Genomic DNA, 27,163 nt, shown 5'->3' with positions numbered 1-27,163 from the left:
TACTCTATCAGACAGTGAAATGCTCTAATTTTGGCAAACTTTACCCACAGAGTTCTTTTCCTTGCTGCCTTCCAAATCAAAAATATTTCCTCTAGAAGGCACTCACATTTTTGTTATATCCTGGTCTTCCAACCTTATAGCTTCCCTGTCCCCCTGGAATTCATACAGCTCAGTATTTCCTAACACTTCTTTTTCAAAAGAAGCATACACAAACATGTGAGTTCTTCCAGATTTCTTGACAATTTTTCATGTCTTTCCACCCTCTGTTTTATTTTTAGAGTTTCAGCACAAATCACTAGCTTTATATGCTGTCCAATTTGTATTGCCATAGACTCAGATAGAGTATTTTCTGAGATCAAACTGTATAAATATTAATAGTTGCTCTTTTAAAATAACCTTGGTGTTAGAATACTGAGACAGCATTTTAGGAATCAATGCAATGAATTTGCTTTTGCACAAGATCCATATGCTTTTAAACATGGGGACAAGAAGTGCTTGGATCTAAGTTCTGTATAGAGGTTCAACATCAGAAACGGTTCCAGAACTGAGGTTGAACTGGATTGTGGAGTTGAGGTTTGGACTGAAATTAAATGGAGTGTAATCTCACAGAGACAGTTGGCATGAAGCTTTTGCTCTGTGTTGAGGGGAGTCTTAGCTATTTCATACTGCATTCAGCTAGGATGTCAAAGAAAATATCCAGAGAGAGGAAAAAATAAATACAGTTTAACATACTTAAACCAAAACAGGTTCCTTTGTGCTAGGCTGTAGTTAGGGTGAGTTTCAGTTTGCAAATTTGACTCATCATACTTTCATGTCTGCATATATTTGGAAGAGTTTAGGATCTGGAACCCATTTAGATGGGTTCACATTCATTCAGGTTGGATAGTGAAGTAGACCATATTTATACAAAAAGCTCTAACAAAACGCTCCTTTTGCAAATTGGGATATGTATCCACACCTGAGTAGAAACAGAGACAAGTAAAAGGATTATTCAGAAAAACAAGAAGTGTGAGAGGGGTACCAATAGGAAAAGAGCCTGTCCTCCCACCTGACATGGTCTGGATGGCCAGCACTTGCAATAAGTATGAACAAATATTTCCCAAGCACAATAGTAAAAATAGCTAATGCACTGCTGTCTACTCAAAATGACTAAGTATGTATAAAAGAAAGTATAAAAGATGTATAAAACAATAAAATGGAATCTTACTTTTGTAAGGAGTATTAATTTTCTCAGATGAAGATGAAGCAGTATTTCTGTGAGCTAGGAGACAGCTGTACAAGATAGATAGCAAGATTCAAGCTACCTGGATAAACCGAACCCTCTTTTTTTTTTTTTTTCCTTTTTCTGGCCATTTCTTCTCCGCACTATCTACCCCACCCTCAAAAAAAAAAAAAAAAAAAGAAACTGGGAAAAACTCTGGGAAGATACTCAATCTGGAATTCCTTCACTTCATGATTCTTCTAGTAGTCAGGCTGTAATCCACTTACAAAGTAGCGTATAATTTCCTGAATATACGTTACTTCGGAAAAAAAAATAATAGTATTGTGGAAAGACAAAAAGAAAAGGGCAAAGTACAATCTATTGCTATGAGCCAGAAGAAGTGCTATTAAAGATGACAATGCAAGCAATTTAAATGCACAGTGAATGGATGGAGGCTAAAAAATACCTTAGGATTATGCTGGAAAACAGCATGTGCATTAAAATTTCAGAAAGGCACTCAATATGAGACAAAAAATAAAAAATCTAGACTCCTTTTTATGTTTGAAACACCATAGAAGGAGTCATAAGCTTAGTGTGGATTCTTTATGTTTTGCCAAAGGTTTGGCTGGAAATGATTCTGCTGTCATAAAATCCATTTATGACAGTATTAAACTAAGTATATCACTCTAAAAATGCTGTCTATTCTAGCCCAAATAAAGGCAGCAGGGAAACCTGAAACTCAGCTTAAAATTGTGGTGGGGGAGACATCTTAGTAAGAGCATGGTCACAATCACATCACCATATCACCCAGGACCATGGGCTGGTGTTGACAAGAGGTAGTGGGTGATTAGCTCTCTTTAGGAAACCAGACTCAAAAGCTGGCTGGGAATGTGCAAAAAGAATTTAGTGACAACTTCTGAGCTGCATGTATTTTTGGGCAGTGGGGGCAGGAATAGTTGTAGGTCAGTGTGTCTGCTGCTGCACTGTGACAACTGCAGCTATAGGTGTTGGTAGTAAATGAGCGTTCACTGGGCTTTGCACAAAGGATTTACCCTTCAGTATCCACGTGTTTTATGGGCTTGAAAGTTAAGGAGGAAATAAAAGTGCTTGTAGGGTGAAATACTTTTAATATATCATAGTAATTTTTTACTTGTGACTTTTGTGTTAACATAATTTGTAGCTCTTTCATGTTATCCTTTCATTCTCTCTTCCTTGATTCTTGCTGTGCAAACACTGAGATTTCCTGATAGAAAGAGAATTTAAACAGCCCACTAAGATCGACTGCATTCATGCTTCCAGATTTTCTTGGGCAGTTAAACTCAAGAGACTGGCACATGACCATGGATCAAGCAACTTTCTGACATGCACACAGATTGACATTGGGGAAGGTGAGGACATGAGCCAGCTGCCCTAACATCAAAGGGCAGTAGGGCAGTATGATTTTCCACCATGGGGCCATCACCCCACTTGAACTATGTGACGGCACTCTCTGAAACCAACCTGGGCAAGCCAGTTTCTTTGTGTTCACATTCCTAGGCTGGTTTAGAATTTAAAAATAATAATAATAATAATAAAAAATGCACAAATCTCTTTCAGGAACAGTTATATTGCTAGTGAAGGACATAATTGTTACTTCTAATGGCCAGCCCTCTAGTGTCTTTGTTCCTTGACTATGCCTATCTATATCAGGACATATATAATACTAATATAGTGCATGAAAGCAAATAGTATTTTAGAGAGAAAATGGGAGAAGCTGGCAGAAGGAAAAGGAAAAGATGAAGGAGGGAAGAAGAAACTGGCAACTTAGAGAGATTCTAACACTTCATCTGAGAAGACATAAATGCTGTAGTTTGAGCTGCCCTGGTCTGCCAGGTCTCTGTGTTGCCTCTGAGTGCAGTACACAGAAGTAAGGAGGATCACAAAAGGAAAAAGGTTAGATGTGGTCAATGAGAAAATGGAAGAAAGCTGAGGAAATAATCACAGAGTCTAGCAAATGCCAGTAAAGGCATGAGGGCTGGAACAGCAGCTAACTAGGAATAGCTATAAAAATAACAGGGAAAAACTCTGCTTTCTAAATGGAGGCAACTCTGAAGTTGCAAAATTCCACTGTAAGCTATTCCCATAACCAAGGACCTGAGCTCACACTCCAGGTATTTTTGGCTACTGAGCAAATTTCTGCTAGTCTAAGGTTTCTGTTTGTTTGCTGAATTGTTTCTTTCCACTCCATTGATACCACCTTTCTGTCGATTGATAGAATAAATCTAAGCAATTTACAGCTAGAAACTAACCATATTTATCATGTAATTTCTTGCTGGAACAAGACAGTCCTTCAGGAGGAACAGTTACAATTATGCATATAACAATTTTTTCAGCAAGCTCAGCACAAACGGAATTTGAGGCAGGGTACAGAGATGAAGACAGACAACAAGTTTATTTGATTCATTGTGAAAGTCCTCATTTTCCCCTCTTGAACCCCAATATTACACCAGAAAGGAAGAAGAGAAGAGGTACTAGACTAGGCAGGACCTGTGGTCCATCCAGACCAGTGTTCTTCAGAAATGGCCATCAGAGATGTAACACACATCCCCAGCCACTTCAGGGCAGTCCATTTCCCTCACACTGCCACAGCCTCTGCAGTTGCTTGATTAAAGATATCAGAAGGTAATTTCATCTCTAGTTCTTTTGGTATCTACTTATAGACTTGCTGCCCATGAATTTGCCTCCTCCCTTTCCCAGCCTGATAGCACTGCTTGCCTTCATGTCACCCACCTATGGGAGCAAGGCATAGGACTTCACTATGTACTTGGTAAAGTAAAGTTTGCTTTTAAACAAGTCTCCCTCTTTCATCAAGTTCAAGGATGTAGTAAATAACAGCTCTGCATTCAGCTGAGCTAACACCCTCCTTATTCTGTCACACATTCTTTTTCTGCTTGAAGTTTTTCCAACTCCAAAAGGAAGAATCCCAACATTTGTAGTCTCAGCTTGAAAGAAAATTATTTCATTCCCCAGATCCTTTTAACTTCTCCTCTCCCATACCACCTCAGCTCCACTAAGTCCTGCCTTAGATGCACAACCAGGACTGCACACACAGCACTGGAGGCATAGCACATCCCAGCTTTATATCGTAGGAAAATAATTCTGTCTGTCTTGTTCTCAGTGAAGATATCTTGCTGATGTTTTGTCCTCCTGATGGCCAAGACCATCCCATTTATATCTGCCACTGCACCTTGAGACAGGGATTTTTAAAACCATCCAGTGATGACTCCAAGGTCCCTTTCTGGTGTTTTTAGCTGGCATTTACAGCTCATGTTACTGCAATGTACAAGCATGGTTTAGTTTACTGTTCTTTAGATGTATTACCTCTTCTGTATTGATATTGAGGCTCAACTGCACCATTTTTGGAGATTTCACTGCCTCTCCCAGATCATTGCTGAAGGTGTTGAACACAGCTAACACTGGCATGGGTACTTAGTGGACAGAATTGGAGGCAGAGTCATGGGCCTGAGGTTCTGGAACCCTCCAGATGGGAGTCATCCTGGCCTGTGTGCCCCCGTTTTGTGGCCGCATAGTCCTGCTAACTCCCTTGTCTTCTTCCTTCCTTAGATGCTTTTGGCTAACTCCCTGCCATACTCTTCATATTCCTTTCAGACCTTCTGTTTTTTTGTTGTTGCTGTTGTTGTTGGCTTTTCTTTTTTTTTCTTTTTTTTTTTTTTCAACATTCTATATATATGAACTTTCTTATTCTCCCTTTCTGGGCCAGATTTCCATTTTTTAGAATGCTTTTCCATGTGATAATCTGCATTCCAATTAAGCCTTGAAGGGATTTTTGGACTGCTTTGTTTTCTTTTTGAATAGTGATAACATTTTACCTGGCTCCTAGCACTCTATTTTTCAATGACCTCCAGGTTGTTCCTAGGCTTCTTTGATTTTGGACAGCTGTTTTTACAGGTTTTATTCTTTGTTTGTTAATTTTTTACAAATTACCTAATTTTTACAATGTTCCCTGTCTCAAGATGAATGGAATAGAATAGAATAGAATAGAATAGAATAGAATAGAATAGAATAGAATAGAATAGGATAGAATAGAATAGAAAAGAAAAGAAAAGAAATTGAGTACTATGGTTACTATCAAAAAGACTCTAACTGAAGAGGGTCTTTTGCATCACTCCAGATTATACCCAAAATAACCTCTTTTCTTGTGGTCTCTGCGAATAGCTGTTCCAGGAAGTAACTATCTATTTTCTCTAGAAAAATTATCTCTCACATTATTTTTAGTGCTGATATGTAAAACTACTTGTAATTTTTATTCTGTTGTTTAATAATGCCCAGGCAAGACAAATGGCTTTTTAGGTGGCTTAATATGCCTTCCTTATTTATTGCAGTTGTGACTTTATTTTCCTCTTGGCCTTTTCAGAGATAAATTGGACATTAGCCACATCCAGCTTGTATGCTGCATTAGTCCAGGTGCTCTTCCATACCTATGAGTTTTCTCTTTCTTCTAGTTTGGACAAGAATGTAGGTAAGTATTAGTTTTCAGTGACATCTTCTGCATTCTGCCTTTGTTACCAGTAGGCCAGGCACTATGCATCCACAAGAAGTTATCTGAGCATTTATTAGTTGAATCTCCACTGTCATTACACGCTTCTTCCTCACTCGTCTGCCACAGGAACAGGTGTAGTGCAAGACAAACAGGTAGTGTGATGGGGCTCATCTATGCAGATAGGTCCTTCCTCATGCCTGGATGGATGACAGCCCAGCAGACTCCCTCTTGTCCCCAGCACAGGGCCACCATCATATGAATGCAAAACAAACTCTTCTTGACCTTTCTGGCCTTCCAGGAGTGAAATCTCATTCTCTTTTTATTTCTTCCTTCCCTCCACTGTTTCTGAGAAAAACTGCTGCTGCCCTCTCTCCTGCTGGCAGCAAGGTGTCATTTCTTTAAGAGCCCCTAGCAGTTGCAGACTGTATATAGCACTGCCACCTGGTGAATCCACTCTGGAAAATATTGCTCTCATGCTAGAAATCATTGCAGATATGGGCATAAATACAGGCTCATTGGCTCGCTTGGCTTTCCAATGAGTTTAAATAGCAGTTTTAACCTAAGTGTTAATAACAGGTATTACTCAATCATGAATATATTTTTTCTCATCTCATTCATGTAGCTGGAAATGGTTCAAGCACAAGAGACTCAAGTTTTTGAAAAGGAGATAAGAAGTAGTGGATGCTCTTACATTTTCCTAGGGTGGTAGCGGGCAATGCAAGATTTTGCATCTGCGAACGTGTGTGACCATATCAGCTGACGGGGACCATTCCCTTAGTGAATCTACACTACTGGTTTCACCAGCTCCATCACCAAGATGATTCCACAGTAACTTCAGGAGATGCTTTTTTTTTTTTTTCTTTTTTTTCTTTTTCTTTTTTATGAATATAAGCAGAAATATGCTTATTGTAGAGCAGACCCAGTAGGATTGTTTAATCTTGTTGCTGTCTTTCCTGACTATTTCTATCTGCAAAATTTAGGCATAGACCAGCTCAGGATTTACATCCACTTTTTACTTGAATGTATTTGCAGTGCATTAAAACCAGTATCAGCTCTGAATGGCATTCAATAAGCCCCTTATCTAAGAGACTGTCATGTTCCTTTGTACTCTTCTGTTCTTTGTACCTTCCCATCTGTTCCCAGTATGTTAGATACAAAGTCCTAATTCAGTAATGGCTGAAAATAGGTAAGAGCATACTAGTAATTTTTATTCATCGCTTAACAGAATTCTGAGAAGGGGTATCCTTGTTCTCTGTGACCACATGATGAGTGGAAAATTAAAAAATGAGGTTTTCCAAGCAGCATTAACTATAATTTCTGCAAATTCATATGCCATTACCAGATGCATTGTCTGTGACTCTTTCTGAAATGTGCATTTATCAGAAAAGAATATATACAAGAAAAAACACAGTTTTCTAGGGAAAAAAAATCCCCACTGTAAACATTAAGAAATGACAAATACTCTTAGGACATATTTATGTATCCAAAACAATATAAATTATTAAAAGGAAAGAAAAAAAAAAAAACTAAAAATAACACAGAGCATTTAATAGATTTGTTTAAGAGTCATAAACAAATAACCCATGAATACTTTAAAACAGTTAGTGTTGCAGGAAGCAGACACCCAGAAGATTTTATTAAAGATTCAAACATTTATGAAGTGTGCTCTGGAGGTTAAGGCAGGGGACTGGCAGTCAAGACCGCTGCCACATTTCCCCGCTCTGCTGCACGCCTTCTGTTGAGTCAGCCGACCATCATGTGCCTGGCTGTACTTGCCCATGGTGAGGACCAGGGTGGTTTTGCTCTGGCAGAGTTGTGTGTTTGGGGTGTGTTGAGGAACAGGTACTGCTCTCAGGCTGAGGAGAGGTTAACTACCATGTTGTGGCAGTGTGTACAATGACAAAAGGTCACATTAAAAGGTTTTTCTGGGAAATCTCTGAGATATTCTGAGCCCATCACCATTCCTACAACCTCACTCACTTCTTCCACAAGGGGCAAGTGCATCTTGTGTTATAATTTTGTAAGCTGCTGAAGCCAGGCCATAAGTTCTGGATCTTTTTGTCCCTCCAAGGCAATGACCTGGGATATAACCATCCCTGAACTTATCCCAGAAACCTTATCATAAAATTCTGGCAAAGTAGAAACTGAAGGATGCTACTAGAAGTAGGATTTGGATTCTTTTTTATAAGAACAAGGAATAAGGAATTGAAAGCATAATATTAAAAAAAAAAAAAGCCCAGGTAAACTGTGTTTTTTACAGAAGACTGATATTCTGAAATCCTCATAATGTAAACTTTTAGCCATTTCCATAAATTCTTCTTTCAAAAACTTCACTCCTTGCCTCCCTAAAAATGATCCTGTTTACACTATAGCCCTCATGAAAAGCTTGGTCTCATGAGCTGCAGCTGACATGTGAATAGGACACCAACACCAGGGAGACTGAAATAAGCCAGAAAATGGGAGAGAAAACCATCCTTGGCACCAGGGCTTCAGAGTAGCCAATCATTGCCTGCGGTAAAGGAAATTCCTCTGAGAAAGCTGTCAGGCAGTCTGCATTTTCTTTCCTTCTTGCTGGGGCAACTGACAATAGCACAGGCAAGCAGCTCATATTATGCTACTGACAATATTATAAGTGGGGAATGGGAAGGATATCAAGATCTTTCTGTATAGCACAAAAAAAGTACCACTGACAAGTTCTGCAGTTCCTCTTCAAATCAAAATACATACTTCAAGTAACCTTAAAGTGGGTAAGGGAAGGATTTTATTCTTTTATTAATGCTAAATTGATGTATCAAAATAAAAATAAAGACTATCTTAAAGAACAGCAAGGGGAACTAAAATGTTTCAGTCTAAAATGTTTAAGCCCAGGTATTGTCCACAAAACCTCTGATAACCTTTAGGTATCTGAACTTCCTTAGTGTCCAAGTTTGTGTCTACAAAATTCCAGAGGTATCAATTTCTCTGCTGTTGTATGTGTCTATCAAAATCAATAACATAGCCTACCTTTGAGTCTAATTAGTACTGCAGGCTATCAGGAGTCACTCATCCTGTCATTGCTTGTCTCTGTTCTAAGGTGTGGTGGAAAAGACTCTAATTGTCCAAAGCAGAAAAGCCCCTCACTACTCTCTTTCCCAAATGAGGCTGATGAGAATCCACATCACTATGTAAGGAGACCTGAGTCCCCAGTTTCCAGTCCTCCCTGGGTTTGAAATAATTGAATTTTAGGGAAACAAATGGCGGAGAAAGAGGACAAGAATACTATAATCTCTTGCTCAGCATTTTTGTTTCTCACGGTAGCGCTTGGTCTTCCCAAGACTTTGTGCATCATGGTTCTCAGTAAAATATCCTTCTCCTCTTTTAGCTTTTTTGGCCTGCCAGTTGATCTTCAAAGGCAACAGACAAGATATAAACATATATACAAGATATAAAGAAACTCTCAGAGCTTTATGTGAGTCCTTTACTAACTTCACAAGTCCCCGCTTAATTTTCCTCCTTGCAGGCAAATATGTTTGAGGTAAAAATCTTGATTAATCTAGGGAAGAGTACCCAGTCTTCGATTATTTCAGAGGTGTTGGAGGACCCCCAGCAGGGCACTGCCTGAACAGGTGAGCATTCACTGAGCAGGTATAGCTGCAAAACTGGATCAGATGTAGAATCTGTCTACAGCTAAATTTCTAGTGCAAATGACTGATTTATTTTGTGGTGACATCTCTGAGTCTTGGCACCCCAGAAGTGCATTCTCTTCAAAGATGTAAATTAGTAACCTTGAAGAGTTTACAGTTCGAATGTGGGACCAGCACCAATGGGTGAATCTGGAAAGGAAGCACGAGTGGGGTAGTGACCCTGAAAGACAACAGTGGCATAACAGCAAAAACCTTGGTTAGTAATCGTCGCAGCACACTTACTGCTTGGCCACTAGCTCCATGTGTTGCATGAATGTATCTGTAAAATACAGCTGCTTTTATAATTAGGCAGGGACTGGTGAGTGTAAGACTATCTTAATGTGGCTACTCCATAGACAACCACCACTCAGATGCATTAGGAAAGCACTCATTAGGTCTCTTATGAGTTGCACAGTCATTTGTAATTAGAGGTTAAAAAATATATGTGTTCCACAACTCAGACTCTCCCCTCCTGCTCCACTCTTTTCTCTCTAACCCTGAATGTAGAGAGGTGACTTTTGTAAGTTTCTTTTGTTTCTTTAGAAAACATCTTAAGGGAATGTAAGAGGCATGCATTTTTACTTTCAAATAAAAGGTAAAAGAGAATACAAATATCCCTGTTTCCTTGTAATCCAGATTCTAAGTGGATTTAATGGCCCTGTTAGTGCTGAGCAAAATTAAGTCCTTATGAAACATGTTACAAAGTACCTTTGTAGATCTCATTTTTCAATAAAAAAAAGGGTTTAGGTCATGTTGAACAATCTGCTACTTATTAGCACTTTGCTTTCAATAGGTCACCTTTCATAGTATAATACTCTGTTTTCATTAAGCACTGAACCCAAAAAGGCTATATTTTTAGAACTCAAACAAAATATATAACTTATATTGTAAGCACAAAGATGAAGAAACACAAAATATTTAACTACAAAACTCTTATACAAATCTGTCAGATTCAATACTTTGCTTTTCTCTAAATGCTGTGATCATTATGAGATCAGCTCGTATTTTTTAAATGTGAAATGTTAGGTGTAACATTTGTTGTCCAGCCAGTAAAGGAAAAATATATATATATATATTTTTTTTTTAAAGCAATAAACAAAAATAAGGAGAAATTGCAGACTTTGACATATTCAATCTGGTCTACATCTCAGAATCATGCACACCAGAGATATTAATGTAAAGGTAATGTAAAATTTAGTCTACCTACATTTTTAATAGATAAAAATATGCTAGATACCAGTTATATCATTTATTTATTTTTTTTTTAATTTCTTTGTGAATCCATTTTGTTTAAGTTTTGCCTGAGGAATATTTTTAAGATTAAAAAAAATCTCCCCTCATTGTTTATATATACATAAATAACAGTTACTTTGAGATATAAAACACTGAGACTGTGCTCACATTTCTTAAGGCTATTCCAACATATGGATATGTTATTTTTTGCTGATCATTTGCATCTGAGTGCCTAAATGGTTCAAATTCTTCCTGAAGACACATTATATGGAGAAGAAGGAACATGTAAGAAGAAACCTCTTCCTTTTTCATCTTTTGCAAAATTGAGATAATACTTCTATCCTTCTACTTTAGAAAGTTCTCTATTCCTTTAGGAGCACTATATTATTTGCTTTGACCAAGCAATTCTCCCAACTGATGAGTCATGTGCAGGTGGTTGGGTTTTCATGGGATACATTAATGTAGACTTGTTCACTGTTGACTAAAAGAAGTAACAGTACATGGTGAGATCAATAGTATCTGCCAGAAGACAGGAAAACTGTAATTCTCTGCAGCACTCTTGTAAATCCAGCCCAAAAGCAGAAATCAGTATTACCTTCAGTCCTCTCTGCTAAACACAAAGTTATTATTTTTTTTTTCTTATTTCACTGGTGGACAGAGGGCAAGTTTACTATTTTTTTAACTTTAATTTTATTATTTATTTATTTATTTTACACTGAGATTTGGGAGCAGATACATTGTCTCCCCTGTTAGAGCTCTAACCACAAAGTTACAGTCCCCCACATCGCTTTATTTGCTTTCAGCCTCAAGTTATCTTCAACAATTTTCTGAATAGAATGCATGGAACGTACTGCCATTCAGAATGTCCTAGTGGCAGGTTGGAGGTCTCTCCTATGGAAGCCCCTCAGGTGTACCAGAGTCTGGTTTATGGTTTTAGAGACCAGCAGCCCCCCTTCCCATGAGACCAAACACGGAGAGACACCCTCAGTTCTCTGCATCCCAGGACAGGATCACAGGCACTGAGTGAAAAGGATAATATTGCTAAACCACAGCAAGGGAGGAGACATCAGTGAGTTCCTTCAGTAGTGACTAGGGATGAGGGCAGGCTGAAGAAGGTAACTATAGGCAGGTCCTCCTTCAGACCATTGCTGGATTTAACCTGGAACCTAATCCTCCCACCCTCCTCAGAGCCCCTCCTGCACCTGCTTCTGTGTGAGCCTTTCTGTCTGGAACAGGGAGGTGAAGTCAGATGAACCTTATCCCTATGCCAAGCACAGAGGCATCAGTTCTTCCTTGTAGAGGGCTACTCACTGGAAGCACATCTCTCCCCTCATCTTGGCAGTATGTTTTGTCTCTCTCATGCCTGTGTCTCTCTTGCACCCTGCTCATTCTGTGGTTAAACAGGCAATGACTTGACCTCATAAACCTCATGTGGTTCAAACCTTTTTTTAACCACAGGGCTCAAAAATTGTAACTGGCAATGTTAGGGTTGGCAGATCACTTGGAAATCATTCTTAGGGCTCAGACTAGAACTGAGTACCATACTTTATTTTGCCCTTTCCTCTCCCCTCTCCATTTTTTGAATGATAGCATTCTATTTTTTACTTGTTTTGCTAACAATTTACACATGCCATATCAAACAAGTTAAGAAAGTTGAGATTAAACAGAGCTATCAACTCTCCCTTGCTCAAGAAACTAGTACTCTTAGAAGGGGGAGATAACTGCTTGGAGTGATCTGTCATTCTTCATTTTATCCTAGCCTTTATTTACTTTTCTGGCTTACTTGTTCTTTTGTTCATATGTGCTAATGCAACTACTCCATTTTAGTCAGAAGTTCATTGATTAAAATTTAACTAATTTTTGGGAAAAAAAAAAAAAAAAAAGAACAGGAATTTAAGGTAATTTCAAATGCTGTCTTCTATTTAAATCAATATTTTTCCTATGACAGAATTCAAAAAAAAAAAAAAAAGGCAATATTTACACACAAATAGCATACAGAATGTACAAGTTTGAGCACTGTATTAATGTTTGAGTGACAAATGAGTAGCTGATTTACGTGAGACACATTTTTGTGGAGAAGCAAACTTTTAATTCTGTGTTTCCATTCTCAGCAGATTGGAAATGATTCCTCATCATACTGTGAATTTCAACTGGTGTATACATCCTTGCAAGTGATAATCATACACATTTGGGAAATTACTTCCATAAATGTTATTATTCCATTTGAGAATCCAATGTTTTAAGTATCATGTTCAGCACATATCGGAAAGAAGCTTGTGGTTAATATATGGAAAGATCATTTGTATTTAATCATGCAGTTGGGAGTAGTTACAGTAACTAAGTAGATGCAGGCAGTTTAAAATGCACAGATTGTTACTGCAGCCTAGCTTGCCATGGGCACTTTTTCCCTTTGATAGCTTAAGTACCGAATAAATAAAGTACAATCAATGCTCAGAACTGGTCAAAAAAGCTGTGCCATGCAGGTTATGCTGTCAGTCCTCTTAAACAAGGACATATGGCTACACTGCCACAGCATGAAAACACAAGGCATACAGGCAGACTTCATACTGCCTTTTGTACATCATCTTTGGTTTCTCAAGGATATAGCAGCAATTTCACCAGGCTTAACCAGGCTCCCCTTTGTACCTGGGTATTTTTACCTGCAGAGGAAAACTGGGCTAAGGCACTGTACTTCCTTCAGGAAAGCAAGCGTCTGTGTGGTGCCAGCTGCATGCACAGAACCAGAGGTGTGCCACAGTGGCTCCTCACCAGTCAATTTCTGTTCAGCATCTTTCTCTTCAAGCAGTGTTTAAGCCCGTGTTTGACAGATATTGGAAAACACACATCTGCTTTTCTAGTAATCATTCAGGGACTAAGTTTAAAGAACAAATTAAATTAATCTAGATCCTGAAACATTTTCATAAATTTATCAGTCTACAGGCTTGTATGCAACAGTGGTCAAAATACGAAATTATAGATATATTTGTCTTATTTTATTTACAACAAAATTGCCAGCTTAAGGATGGTGGGGTTATCTTAATACTCCTTCTTATTAAATGTTATAAAAAATATATGCAGTCGTGTATGTACTGTGTGTATATTCTAATAAGTTTGTACATGTACATGCAAGGAAGCCCAAAGAGCAAGTGATTCTGTGTGTTTGTCTAAATACAATCTGATTGTTGCAAGGCACTTAAATACTGTGGAAATGGCCCTTAGAGAAAAAGTAAAGCTAGACAAATAGATCTATATCTGTACAAAAGCATGCCTAGTTTTTCAAGATTTACTTATTCAAGTTTTCTATAAAACAATAAAACACACCCATGCCCATATAATATGGCAGAATTGTTGATACAAATTTTGCTGCCTCCTACATTAGCATTACACATGATATTTGTTTTTTCTTCACTCCTTTTCCAATGAATAAATGAACTGCTTATGTGGAGTTCAGTAGCGTAACTGTACAAAATTAGTTACAAAGAGAAATGTCAGAACTGATATTCCTGACACAGCCTTTTTAACTCTTGTTATATCTTAGGTGTGCGTATCTGAGATGGAATAATGCAGCAGCCCAATATCCCAGGAGGCTCCTGCTACCATTGTCTTTTAGGTTTTTAGCCTGTGGCCTTAATTGAAATAAGAGCTTCAATTGGGAAATTGATAGTATGCATACTTATTCTTTATTATTAAAAAATAGTCATTCTGGCATGCCTTTGTGAGGAAAAAAATAAAAAAGGGGGGAAAAAAGGGGGGGGAGGGGGGTGTAAAATATTTGTTCTCTGTTCATGTATAAAAACTTCTTAGAGTTTGGCAATTGATGTTGAAGTAGAGTTAGCCTTTGAAACTCTTACCTAGTTCACTAGCATTATGGAGGATCCAGTTCACTGCAGTTTAGATTCATAGATAGCATTTTGCTTTTCTGTGATCAAAATGCCTGTGCAATTTGAAGTGCTCATCATCAGAGTTGAATCCACACAAAGCCTAACCTGAGAACAGCCAAGAAAAGCATACATTTGAAGGGCTTTGATGCTTCATCACGTAGCCATTTGCTGGCTATAATGAAAGAGGAGTACATGACAGACTCTGCTTGTGCCTGCCATTCATAGAACTCAGTTACATATATCAAGCAATCCAGATTTTGCAGTGAAATTGTGTTGGTACCTTGCTAGGCTACAGAATCAGCTCTCACTGCTTTCATCACATATATTACTTTTCTTTACTCGTACTGTTGAAGGGTGTATGTGCTGAAATTATTTTCTTCACAAGAAGATCTCTTTAATACATTTACATATTTTAGCAGGTAGTATAACATACCAGATCACAGGAAACAGACTCACTGATGTGTTTCATACCTCTGGTTAAAGAATAAACATGTACAGGCAGTTAAAGCTGAGAAATAAGTAGAAAATGAGAGATTTCAAATATTAATATTACACTCTGGATTATTTTTTTTTAACTTGTTCAGGAAGAGCAATATTCTTTTTAGAGCAGTTTGGCAAAAGACCATGACTTGCAATATATGTCTGTTTAAGACAGTAAGTAGATTAGCCAGAAGTTGGGATATTTTTGAAAGCCAACATTTCCACCCATGGTCTAATTTTACAATCTTTCATCAAACAAAATTAATGAGTATTGAATATATACAGAAGTGTTCCCACACGGGCCATCAGAAAGGCTGTGAAAACACAAATAAAATGAAGGGAGAACTTTTTTACACAGAATATAGTTGTTCAGATGCGTGGCCATTCCCAAATGCTTCTCTGTTTAATAACATACTCAACATGTTCAGATGAATTCCTGGTAACATGGTACTCTCTTCTGCAACTTTTTATCCTTTCTTAATCCAAAAGCACGTTACTTTTGTATTGTTATATCCTTTTATCTCTCTGATATAAACATTACCAGCTGCATCAACTCTTTCCTGATTTTTATTTCTGTGGTCAGTGTATACATTGTTATGTTTTTTGATTCTCACAAGAAGGTGTTTTACTTTTATGTTTTTTTTTTTTAATTATTATTTTTTTAATTCTTAATGAGACTCTTTTACCTTTAATAAGAATGCTTTAGCTGTCTTCTCTTCTTATTTCCTTCTACTGTCCTTCACTTTGGTCTACCATTTTTGTCAAAAGAATCATTGGACATACATTTATTTTTATTGTTTCAATAAATATTAAAAAAAGAACACATATTCTTTAGATCCTGTTAAGTAAAGGTCTACTTGATTTTTTTAATTAAATTTTTTCTTTGTGAAAAGAAAAACAAAATATCCAGATGTTCAGAAGCTGTAATAATTACTAGGAATTTACAATCCATGTCTGTATGTTCTCTGAAAATAGAAATACTCATTTTTATGGAAGAAATACGATAGCTTTTTGTTAGTATCAGGAATCTTTTTGCATCTGAATATGTGCTTTGCCCACGTCTGGAAAGCACCCCAGGTGAGAAGGTCCTGAAAACCTCCAGAGAGCTGGTGCCAGGAGCAGATGCAACCTTCCCTTATGCTCTCCCTTCCCTCCCTCTACACGCCATCCCTCCGTAGGTACCATCGCCTGACTGCAGACCTCCTCCCCAACACTCTTCTTCAGTGCAAGTGTATATACATTTGCAGGGTAACACAAGCAGAAGTGGTCATAGCAGTTAAGATTTCACTGTGCTCTGTTATTGTACTCCAATTCATGTGACCTGCGACACTGTGGCAAGGTATACATATAAAATAAGATTAACAAACAGCACTTTAGTAACCTATCATTAGACCTTGAATCTTAACACTCTTCTTGGAGAATAATTTCACTTGAAGTGTTTTCCTTTCTCTCTTGGCTGAGTCTCAGTCAGCCCAACTCAGTTGGAGTGGGGAAGGTGCCTGTGTGAAACACTGGACCCCATAAGGAGCCCGGTGATCTCTCAGCATCAGACCAGAATCCCATACTAATGTCTGAGGCTTATGGACTTCATCAACACCGATCTGTGGCTGAACCTTGGTTTTCCATTCAAATTGGCTAGAAGAAAAGCCTGGCTGACGTATTCATCTAGACCACATCCATACATCTGAGTAATCCTTTAGGCTCTGCCAGTGCAGTGGGTAAATAAGCTTGCTAAGTCTCTACTTTTACTGGGATATGAGTAGTGCTAATTACCTGCTCTTTGCTAGACTGAGCAATATGTTTTCCAGATTCCTCCCCAAAAAAGAATGATTTCTTGGCTCAAATCTTCTTGTCTACCTTCACAACTCTTATTATTTATTATCCTCTAATTCTCTAGTAATATCTTGGTTTGAAATTAGGCCAGTGACTCAGTAATTGGCAAGATTACCTGTAACACTGCCACGGAAATAGTATGAGAGCTGGATTTCTTGATCACTTTTATATGACCCACACTATACAAGTCACGTGAGGATTTTTTTTCTTTTTGCTGACTAAACTCCGGGTTCCACTCTCTTCTGAAGCCTGGTAAGAATTTTGCCCTTGACCTCAGTGACTGCTGGCTGTAGATCCAAGACTGTCACATGGATTCTTTCATTTCTTTTAAGATCTCTGGATTTATAGCCAGAAATCTGTCCATCATTGTGTTTTCAATCCAGTGATACCAAGTAATCTACCTATCTCTTATTTTGATAGGCAATATTTTAAATCTCCTTTGTAAAATTTCTGTATTCCACTTTAGCTACAGCCATGTTAACTCAGTTGAATGAAGCTATCAACACAACATCCTCTATGATACAGTTTTTGCATGACTCACCCAGCAAACATTTGCAAATCGCTTGTGGGTTTTCCGAAAGCAAATAATTAATACAAATTCTACTATTTGTAATCTGCTTTGATCTCCAGCACCACACAGGAGTTCATAAGATCCCATTGTTGATCTACATGAAAATCATTGCTGAATTTGACCTGTACACATTGACAATCACTAGGCTTAAGATGAGAAAATCAAAGTACGGTAATACAATAAAGCTGCTCAGGAGTTGAGCAGGGAAACTTAAAAGAGCTGAGAGTGTTTCAGTGATAGACCATGTGTCCAGCATAATATATGGAAGTAAAATGAGAAGGAAGGAGGTGCTCTCACCTGAAAGGACTATACAAGGTAAAACAGCAGTGAAAATACAGAAGCTGATGAATTAAAAAGGAACCAAAAGAAATGGGAAATGTCATGGATCAATTTTCTGGATCAAGAGAGGATCATATATTCAGGATAATCAAGCTGTTATTTCCTTTTAGGTCATGTTTTGATGCTACTAGTGTCCCCAGAAGAAGGAAAGGAGAGTAACAAATGGTTTAGGACATGCTCTGCTGGTGCCCATGCCCCTTAAGGGTAGACACAATGCACAGTGAATGAAAGGAGTGCCATTAAACTCAAATGAAATTGAATGCTTTTCTATATATTATGTAATTAGTTTGTATAAATCTCTGCCATAGCTGTTCTTTTTATTTACTTCAAAAAGTCACTATATACATATATATGTGTGTGTAAGGTATATAAACATACTTTTAACAAGAATATTTGGTTACCATCATTAATAACAATTCTGGATGAGAACCCTGAAGACCCAGGTAATGGCCGTTGGCAGAAGCAAGTACACAACAGGAGAATCTCAAGATCAATCTGTTCAGGCAATTTATGATATACCTAGCCAATCTGAAGAGCAGTTGTCATCATTTCAGAGTGCCTTAAAACTCAGTGTATAGCCAAACAAATACCATCATCACCAGAGGGACATTAAACAGATTTGTTTCTGTCAGAACATCTATTACCCCTTTCAAAATATTTTGGTGAGATGGATTTGCCTTAGAATTACAGAATGGCTTGGGTTGGAAGGGACCTCAAAACTCATCTAGTTCCAACCTCCCTGCCATAGGCAGGGACATCTCCCACTAGACCAGCTTGCCCAAAGCCCCATCCAGCCTGGCCTTGAACATTTCCAGGGATGGGGCATCCACAGCTTCTCTGGGCAACCTGTTCCACGGCCTCACCATCCTCAGAATGAAGCCTTTGATGCTTTGTCCTGTACTATGAAGTGTTGCTTAATAATAAGGTCAAAAGTAGAAATACTAAATGGATCAGCTGAAAGATTCCAATAATTATATGGCATACCATTAAGACACTGTCTCCACCAATGTCTACCAAGAAGCTAGCTTGCTTCTTGTTTTTGTTGAAGCTTGCATAACTGTAATGTGAAATTTGCTACAGGCCCGTTCGCCTTCTACTGAAAACAGGGAGAAACTCCCATTGCCTGTGAAGCTGGTTGTACCATTTTTCTGAAGGAAAGTATTAAATTGTGTGTGTGCGTGTATAGCAGAAACAACCAGCAAACAGTGCTGTTTTACTTATTTTACTAGTATTTTTAAATAAGGCAGTTATTTCCTTTGGAAATCTTATAGAGGATTTTCTGGATTCTAAATCAATATCAATAAATCTTGGGCAATTTGCTTGGAACATCTAATTACTTTTCCCCTCCCACTAGATTTTCAGCCCAGCAGGCTACTTCAGGGCTTCAAATACCTTAGGATCCATCTTTCTCTCAGAATTGTTCTCAATTAACTTTGCCTGACTGTTTTAAGATCTTGGAGCTGGCAATCCTAGGTGGCATAATCTATTAATTAATGGGCAGAGTCATTCTAATACTACAGTATATGCTTTTTCTATGTATTGACTTTGTTCACATCCTGACTGTATTGCTTTTAAGATATTGTGGGAAAGAGCTCAGAAATGTACATTACAATGTTCTCTGGTAAGGAAAAATTTAAAAAAATAAATAAAATAATAATCAATAGTAATAATAATAATAAAGTAAGAAAATCAGTTTAAGCATACAAAATCAAAAATAACAATAATAATAAAAGAAATCATCTAGATATCTACAATATCTACATAGAAATCATGCAAATATTATATATATAAAAGACATATGACGGCAGAAGTACAGTAAGAAGTTGTCAGAGCTTTGTTTGGTCATGCATTCTTAGTTTCTTCTAATGGTATTTATCCTCTTGTAATCTGGGATAACCTGGTCTGCTTTCCTGTTCTGTCACTTATGGCAGCTACTGGATGAGCTCTGATAGAATAGTCTCCCATGGGATGTGTGGGGAAGCCTCACCCAGCAGTGAAAGGTATCTTTGCACTAGACAAAGGACTAGGAAGTCCACAGGGATATGCTCTGTTGGCAAGAAAGAGTTTAGATAATACATGTCCAAACAATATCCAGATCTGGAAAAAAAGGAACAAGTGAAGGCACCTTCATTTCAGAGAGATGCAAAAAAATGGAAGGAAAGTCAGTTTGGAGCATTTGTTCACTGTCTCCTCTAATATGTGAAGGGGCATCAACATGATGCTGAGAAGTTACAAAGAAACAAAAGGGTAGTTTGCAAAATGAGTATATATGTATATTTATTTATTGATTGATTGATTTTTCCCCACAAAAAATGTGGATGCTGAAAGCATACATAAGTTCAAAATAGCTGCAGAAGGAAAAAAAAAATTGTTCATGGCTTTGCAAAACAAATATACCACTTCCTGACCAAGAAATTCTCAAGCTTCAGTCAGCTGTTTTCTGCAAGTCTGTACTGGGGAAGCATCATTACATACATTGTGATTTCCATTATCTTCCCTAGATAGCTGATATCATTCACTGCCAGAGACAGGATATATAACTACATGGTCTGACCTAGCCCAGACATTCTTATGCATTTTAAGTGAGATATCGTAACTGACTGTGAACTGAAATATGTTCCCTGAAATATGCTCTCTTTTCTTTTTAAACTCAAGGGTTTGAATGAGTTTCATCATTATAGGCAAGGAACTTTTTTGTCTGCAGGATTTCGGGAAGCTCAGTTAGGTTTCTGTGAGCCTAAGGGAGAGCCTAGTGAATGATTCCACCAGGATTTCCTCACATGCTGTGTAGTTTGGGGGTGCAGGTGGGCAGGAGAGAAGAGGAAAAGCTAGGGTTTAAGGCCAGAAAGAGTCATCCAAACACCTAGACTCCTTCACAGATAAGCATGAGTTAAAGACGGTAAAAAATGCACTATTATTTTTTTTTCCCTGAATTGTTCCATATTTTCACCTTCAAATTTCAGCCAGTGGTTGTTGTAAGGTCTGTGTTAGTAAGACTGACTGTTTGCTCTGATAGGGTCTGCTATATTTTTCTTGTAAAGGTCATACACTGTAAGCAAGCTATCTCTCAGTCTCATTTCTGTGGCTCTTACGTGAGTGTTTTTCAAACTTTTAACAATCTTTCCTAACTGTGGGCTGCAGAACAGGTAAACCACCCCACTTACATCTTCATCCTAGATGTAAAGCAGCCTCATAACCTTTACAGAGTGGGATGGGAATACTTTTTGTTGTTACAGCACTGAATGAAGAGATTGTGTTACATTGTTTGCTCATTTTAATCACTAGGTAAAAAAGCTGATCTTGGTTCATTTTACAGCAATGGACTGTAAAACTACAGATATATACTACAAATAGAGATTTTATTCTTTGTGAAATTTAGAGGGTACTGATACCTTTCTTGTTGCTATTTAAAGTAATCTCTCTAGACCAGCTGGGACTGTTCATTAACATATCAGCAGTTTATAAACACCATCTCAAAAACTACCCATAAAGGAATTTTCAAAAGCAGAATCCACCGTCATGTTGATACGTGGAGCTAGTAAGAGCTAGCCATGGAAGAGTTGCTGTAGAGAATCAGATGCCTGAATGACTAGTTTAGACTTCTAGTTGGCACATTCGTTTTAGTGAGTATATCCACCTGAGGGAAGGGAAAAAGTTTATTGGAAAATAGTGCATGCTTCCAAAGATTTCTGGAGAATAATCCTGCTAAACTGCATATGTTAGCTGAAGTGGAAGATCTCTTTGATAACCTTTACGAACACTTATATCTCTCTGTTGACTTGATAGAATGCCTTTGGAGGACTTTTTCTAACAAACACTTAAAATTTATGTGCTAATTCGGTATCTAGGCTTGACGGATGGTGACAGAGGGTGACAGAGCACTGGCACAGGTTGCCCAGAGAGGTGGTGGGGTCTCCTTCTTTGGAGATATTCAAAACCTGACTGGATGCCATTCTGTGCAATGTGCTCTAGGTGATCCTGCTCAGACGGGGCGTTGGACTAGATGATTTTCAGAAGCCCCTTTCAACCTTGGCCATTCTGTGATTTTGTGATCTCATACTTCTACTTGGCATTGCACACAACTCACCTATCAACCTACACACAACAGGAAAACTTTTTAATGTCCAAGGGCAGATTCATTTACTCCAGCTCATAACTATTCTGACATAGTTTAATTTTTCAGTAAGCGGATAATACAGTGATACTGCTGAGACATGAAAAGGAACAATCAGCTAGGTATATTGGCATCTGTGTGGAAGGACCTTAACAGTGAACATAATTTCAAACCATGTTTATTAGAACCCAAGGAAGAATGAGAGCATCCCTGCCCATTGGAGTGCTGGAGCAAAGACAGATTGTCCTTGTGTGTTAATAGTGAAGCAAGAGTTGTCTCTCAATCTGTTGTGAGACATTTATTAAACTGGTAACAGTGAAAGAAACAAGAACTCTTGTTTCTGAGTCTGATTTAGATTTCCATTTTTCTGGCAATCATTGGTAGCTGTTGACAGTGAGTCAAGCAACAAACTCAATACCTTGGTGGTACCTGTAGAATTTGTGGATTTCTTATGAAATAAATTGTTGGTAAAGCCCGTAGGAAATATGGACAATGCACATGTAGTCTTGTGTATTTTATTCAACAATATTATTTCTTTAAAATAAATAATAAAAAAAAGTAGTTCCACTACAACAGCCTGTGAAATTTCTAACATTTTAGCTGTCATTTTTTGAGGATTACAATGAATGCTACAAGAAGGCTAAGCAGTGAAAAAGCTAGCTGTCTCTTCCTACAGGAGAGGGAAAAGATGATCCTGGCAAATGGGGCATGCTGGGAATATGGAAGTTGTCAAGAAATTCTTGTTTTGAGTTTACCAACAATTTTACCCACAGCTTCAGTCCTTGACAGCTATAGCTCTCTTTCAACATACTGGTCAATTCCTAATTGCATAGTGGGGTACAACATGCACTTTTGACTCCAGAGTCTAATTTAATGAAAAGGTTTGCCATCTTTATGGCTAGAGAATGTCAGAGGTGTTCTTTGCATAGACACTGTTTTTCAACTGGTTTACTAACATCATTTTGCTAGTCATACCTAGGGGATTTAGGAAAAACACAGTTCCTGACATAGTTACCATGAAGGCCTAATGTTCATAAATGCCAGGTTGTCAGTCTCATCAGGTCTAAGCAACCGAAATAGAAGGTGCTTTTTAATGCTACCCCAGAGTCAATTAAAATACAGTAATGCTGACATCTGCAGAATACAGAATGATCAAAGTAAAGAATGCCCATACAGCTTCTGACATAAAAACAGTGTGTTTGGCGGCAGAGTGACACAGTGTAACAGGTCAGGTAATTATGAGAAAATCTATGATGTATCTGTTGCAATTGCTTAGCTTCTTTCCATTATCAGAGCCATCAAACAGAACAGCGCTCTCACTTCTCCTGATGGATCGTAAAGCTAGTGACACCCTCGCTCTCCTGATACAGATGGCATCTCAGGAGCAGCTGAATTAATTTGACAGTAAATAGGTGGTAGCAATTGCTGTCTTCTCTTTTTTATTATTATTTTTATTATTTTTTTAATTGCACCAGGACAGCTTTTAGCACCTCTGGGAATAGCTCAGAAACCTATGCCATGATTAGCAGTGTACCCTCCTCTCCTGTAACCCCATTCCAAAGCTTTTGCTGCTGCTTTATTTACATGATAATTGCTCAATGGCAACAAAATTTTATTCTCCCCGATCTCCCCACCCTAACTCTCAGTCTGAACTATGTGCATTAATTATCATGATTAAGGAATTCTCTCATTTTTTGCCTTGATGTGTTTATTAAATTAATGAAGGAATCTGACACATGGGCTTGTATGCTTAGGGTACAGTTATACTAAAGTCATGGGTATATTTTAGATGGCTGCAAATTTCTGCCTCAGTAACATTATAATTGGCTTAATGGATTTTCAGTTATGTGCATTGGATTTCTCCCCTCTCCAAAGCAGACTAATTACAGCTTTTTACATTAAATTCTAATAGATTTCAATTTATCTCCTCTAAATTATCACAATAATTACAGTAATAAATTAGGCATGTAGCTGTCATTAATCTAAACAATTTGAATTGGGTATCATAGCAGCACAACACAGACTATGTTTCCTAAATGTGTATTCAAATATATTCCTAACTGTATAACCATTGTGTGGGAGGGTCTCATTTCCCAACAAGCTGCAAAACCCAGAACATAGAATGGAAGGAGAGAGGAAGAGAAGGGGGGAGAGTGGAAAAGGAGATGAGGGACTGCAGTAAAAGTCAAAACAGACCAAATTTGAGGGAGCACTGCATGCAATTAATGTCTGAAGAATTATCTTGGACAGGAACGTACCTGAAGTATCCTGGCAGACTTCAGACTCCATCACTAATCCATGACTATTTTTTCCCTCTTATATAAAAATGTGTTGCAAATGTTTCTTTACTCAAGAACACCTACTTGAAATTGCAGATGGCTGAAACATGAAATTTTACCTTTCATAGGAAATTTTGGCAAGGACAACTTTGGTTTTGTTTCTCATTTAGAACAATCTCCAATTCTTCAGAACATATGACAAATGGAAATTCTGAAAAATTTCATGGAGAAAGCTCATGTGATCATTGCTTTTTAAATTAAGTGCATTTTTTTTGCTTTTACTGTTCCCTCCACTGAAAGGTATTGACTTGACTCTAGTCAGCTTCAAATATGTTCTTCAGCAGAATGCTGTGCAACACTGACCAACTCATGTCAATTTCCTTGGCAGCTGCCAAGGACTTAGGATTGTAGGATTTAGGTTTGGGACAATTTCCTTCACATCCTTCTCTTTCCTCCCTACCTCCCTAGACAACTGGACTTCCAAAACACCTGGCTGCATATGTGCCTGACTCCCAGGGCAGCAGGACCCTTCACACAATGAAGTCATCACACCCAAGCCTGCCTCTATAGCAGTTCAGGCAGGATTTCAGAAAACTAAGCCCAACAAACAAATCAGTCCTTGCTACGATGTGCCTTTGCTTCTAGACTATCACAGATACATCGGTGATGGTCTGCTCACTAGAGGTTAAAGCAACAGTGTGGCTATGCCTACACCACTGCCCAGCCATGCTAGAGTCAGTTCTGAATTACAGGTGTGTTACAGAGCAAGGTCACTGTACAGGTGCATGGCATGGCATGGCTAGGTTGTAGAGAAATTTCTGGGGAGATGGCCAGCCTGATTTTTGTAAAATGTGAAATTTCTGTCCAGAGATCCAGCAGCCCCCTTCACAACCATTGATCCACAAGTGTGGCTGGGACCACAGAAGTCTGCTCTCCTGATGAACATGCTGGAAAGCTGTGGACACCCTGCAATGTTACCAAAAGGGATGTCCAGATTCTTCCTCAAATGCAGAGTACTGCTTGCTCAGGGAAGTGTCATTTTCTTATGGCACTTAGACTGCCTGGATAGTTTCCAATTAGCTACACAGATGATACATTTTAGTAACACAGAATGTTGGGATGCTTTTATCCTGCAAATGGGAGAAATATTTAGATCGGTATTGAAGGCAGCATTGCTGTATTGTTCCAATGCGTAAACGGAGGGGGCAAGAATTTCTGTAGCAAGTGGACACAAATTTGTATGTACTGAATACTTCTCTGCTTCTAATTCTCAAAATATTAACCTATAAATATCGTTCTATGGTATATATTTGTGAAGCTTTTGACCATTATGAAAATGTGATGAAACATATATGTGCAATCTTTAAAAGGATTAAAATGGTGAACTTTACAAAACAGTCCAAACTTAAGGTTTCTGTATTGCAGTTAAATAAAGTAGCCTCAGAGTGCTGACACCATATGTACATATTACACAATGTTTAAAGCTTCCCTGAGCATCAAAAGGGAATACCTAATGTGCTGTTTCAATTAAGTTTCCATACATCCAGACAGTTACTGCATTTCTGTTATAACCACTCTAGATGAAAAAAGTCACTAACATTTTTCCTAGTGACTAAATCATTTTGCAAATTCAGGCTGTTCTGTGAACTTGTAGAGGTTCAAATTGGTAACACTTAAAATAATAGCACATTGATTTGTGCTGCTTTGCACTGGAATTCCTCTGGAAGGATGTCTGACCTCTTCATTAATATGAAATGAGCTCCTTGTGATACCTTAATGAATATGCAGTGTCCCCTTAGTGACATGAGTAACATTTGAAACCTTTATGCATTTTCAGTGGGCATTCACCTCAGCTAATCTTCAGAGCAGGTTCATTCATAGTCATACTTCCTGTTATCTGCTTACAAAGTTAAGATGTTCTTACTGTTTGAAATTTGTCACTTACTCCAGAAGAAGGAAAAGAAAAAGCAAGTGATGGCTTTAATGGGCAATGTGCCAAGATAAATTGTCCCTGCTGTGCATGTTAGATTTGATGCAAGTGCTCTTTGTGTATATACTACTTCCTGTACAGAATATTGCAGCCTTATGGCAACCTTTGTCCTTTGTCTTGATGATTGTATGAAATATTAATCTCCGAAACAGTAATGCTAAAAAGAAACATTCTGCAGTGTATCTGGTGGCTACAGCTGCAGACAGGGATTCAGATGTTGGATCCTATTCCTGTCTGCACCATAGTCTCAATGGGTACTTTTTCTGTGTCTCAGCTCCCTCATTTGTCAAAGAGGAAACATTATTGTTAACTAAGTCCTAGGGGGTTTTCTGCACCTTACCTAGATATGTTGGTAAAACACACCGAGACCCCATATGGGACTGGATGGTAAAGCTTTCTGATTATACTAACTAGAATTAATACTAGACACAGCATGTCATGTTATTTTGTTGGATGACAGTAAGAGTTAGCCTCCAACAACTTGACCTAAGAGGTACTTTCTGGTCAAATTGGTAATTCTTGCCAAGTTTTCACAGTTATTGCTCAGGATACTTCAGTGTATTTCCGTTTGACAGTACATCCTTAAGGATGAGGCTTTGGGGGGCTGCCAGTCTCACAGTTCATTTTCATCTTCTGGGCAGCAACAAAGATCAAACAATGGGTACACCTTTTCTTTAGGTCCATTGATAGTTAAAATTCAGAGTGGATTTCTTAGAGATGGTAAAAAATATCCAACAGGTATGTTTTGTTCTTCACATCAGACGCAGAGGGGATGAAAAGCCTTTGTATGCTGTTATCCTCCTTGTTTCTACATGCCTAGGAAGAAACACACCAGAACAGGCATGTTCTGTACCTAAATATCTTACATGGAGGAGTTGGTTCTTTTCTGTAACCCTTTTTCCACCCTAAATAATGTGGTGAATACACTAGCTGCTGGAGGGAATAACAAGTCATTTGCTGCCTTTTTTTTTTTTTTTTTTAACCTAGCCGGTGGTCTCTGCTTCCTTAGAGACCTACCAACAGCTACAGTTACTTCTTTT

Source organism: Cygnus atratus, chromosome 1 (assembly GCF_013377495.2).
Source record: "Cygnus atratus isolate AKBS03 ecotype Queensland, Australia chromosome 1, CAtr_DNAZoo_HiC_assembly, whole genome shotgun sequence".
NCBI classification, from domain to species: domain Eukaryota; kingdom Metazoa; phylum Chordata; class Aves; order Anseriformes; family Anatidae; genus Cygnus; species Cygnus atratus.
The sequence above is the reverse complement of the archived record's forward strand: the minus strand, read 5'-3'. Positions refer to the sequence as shown.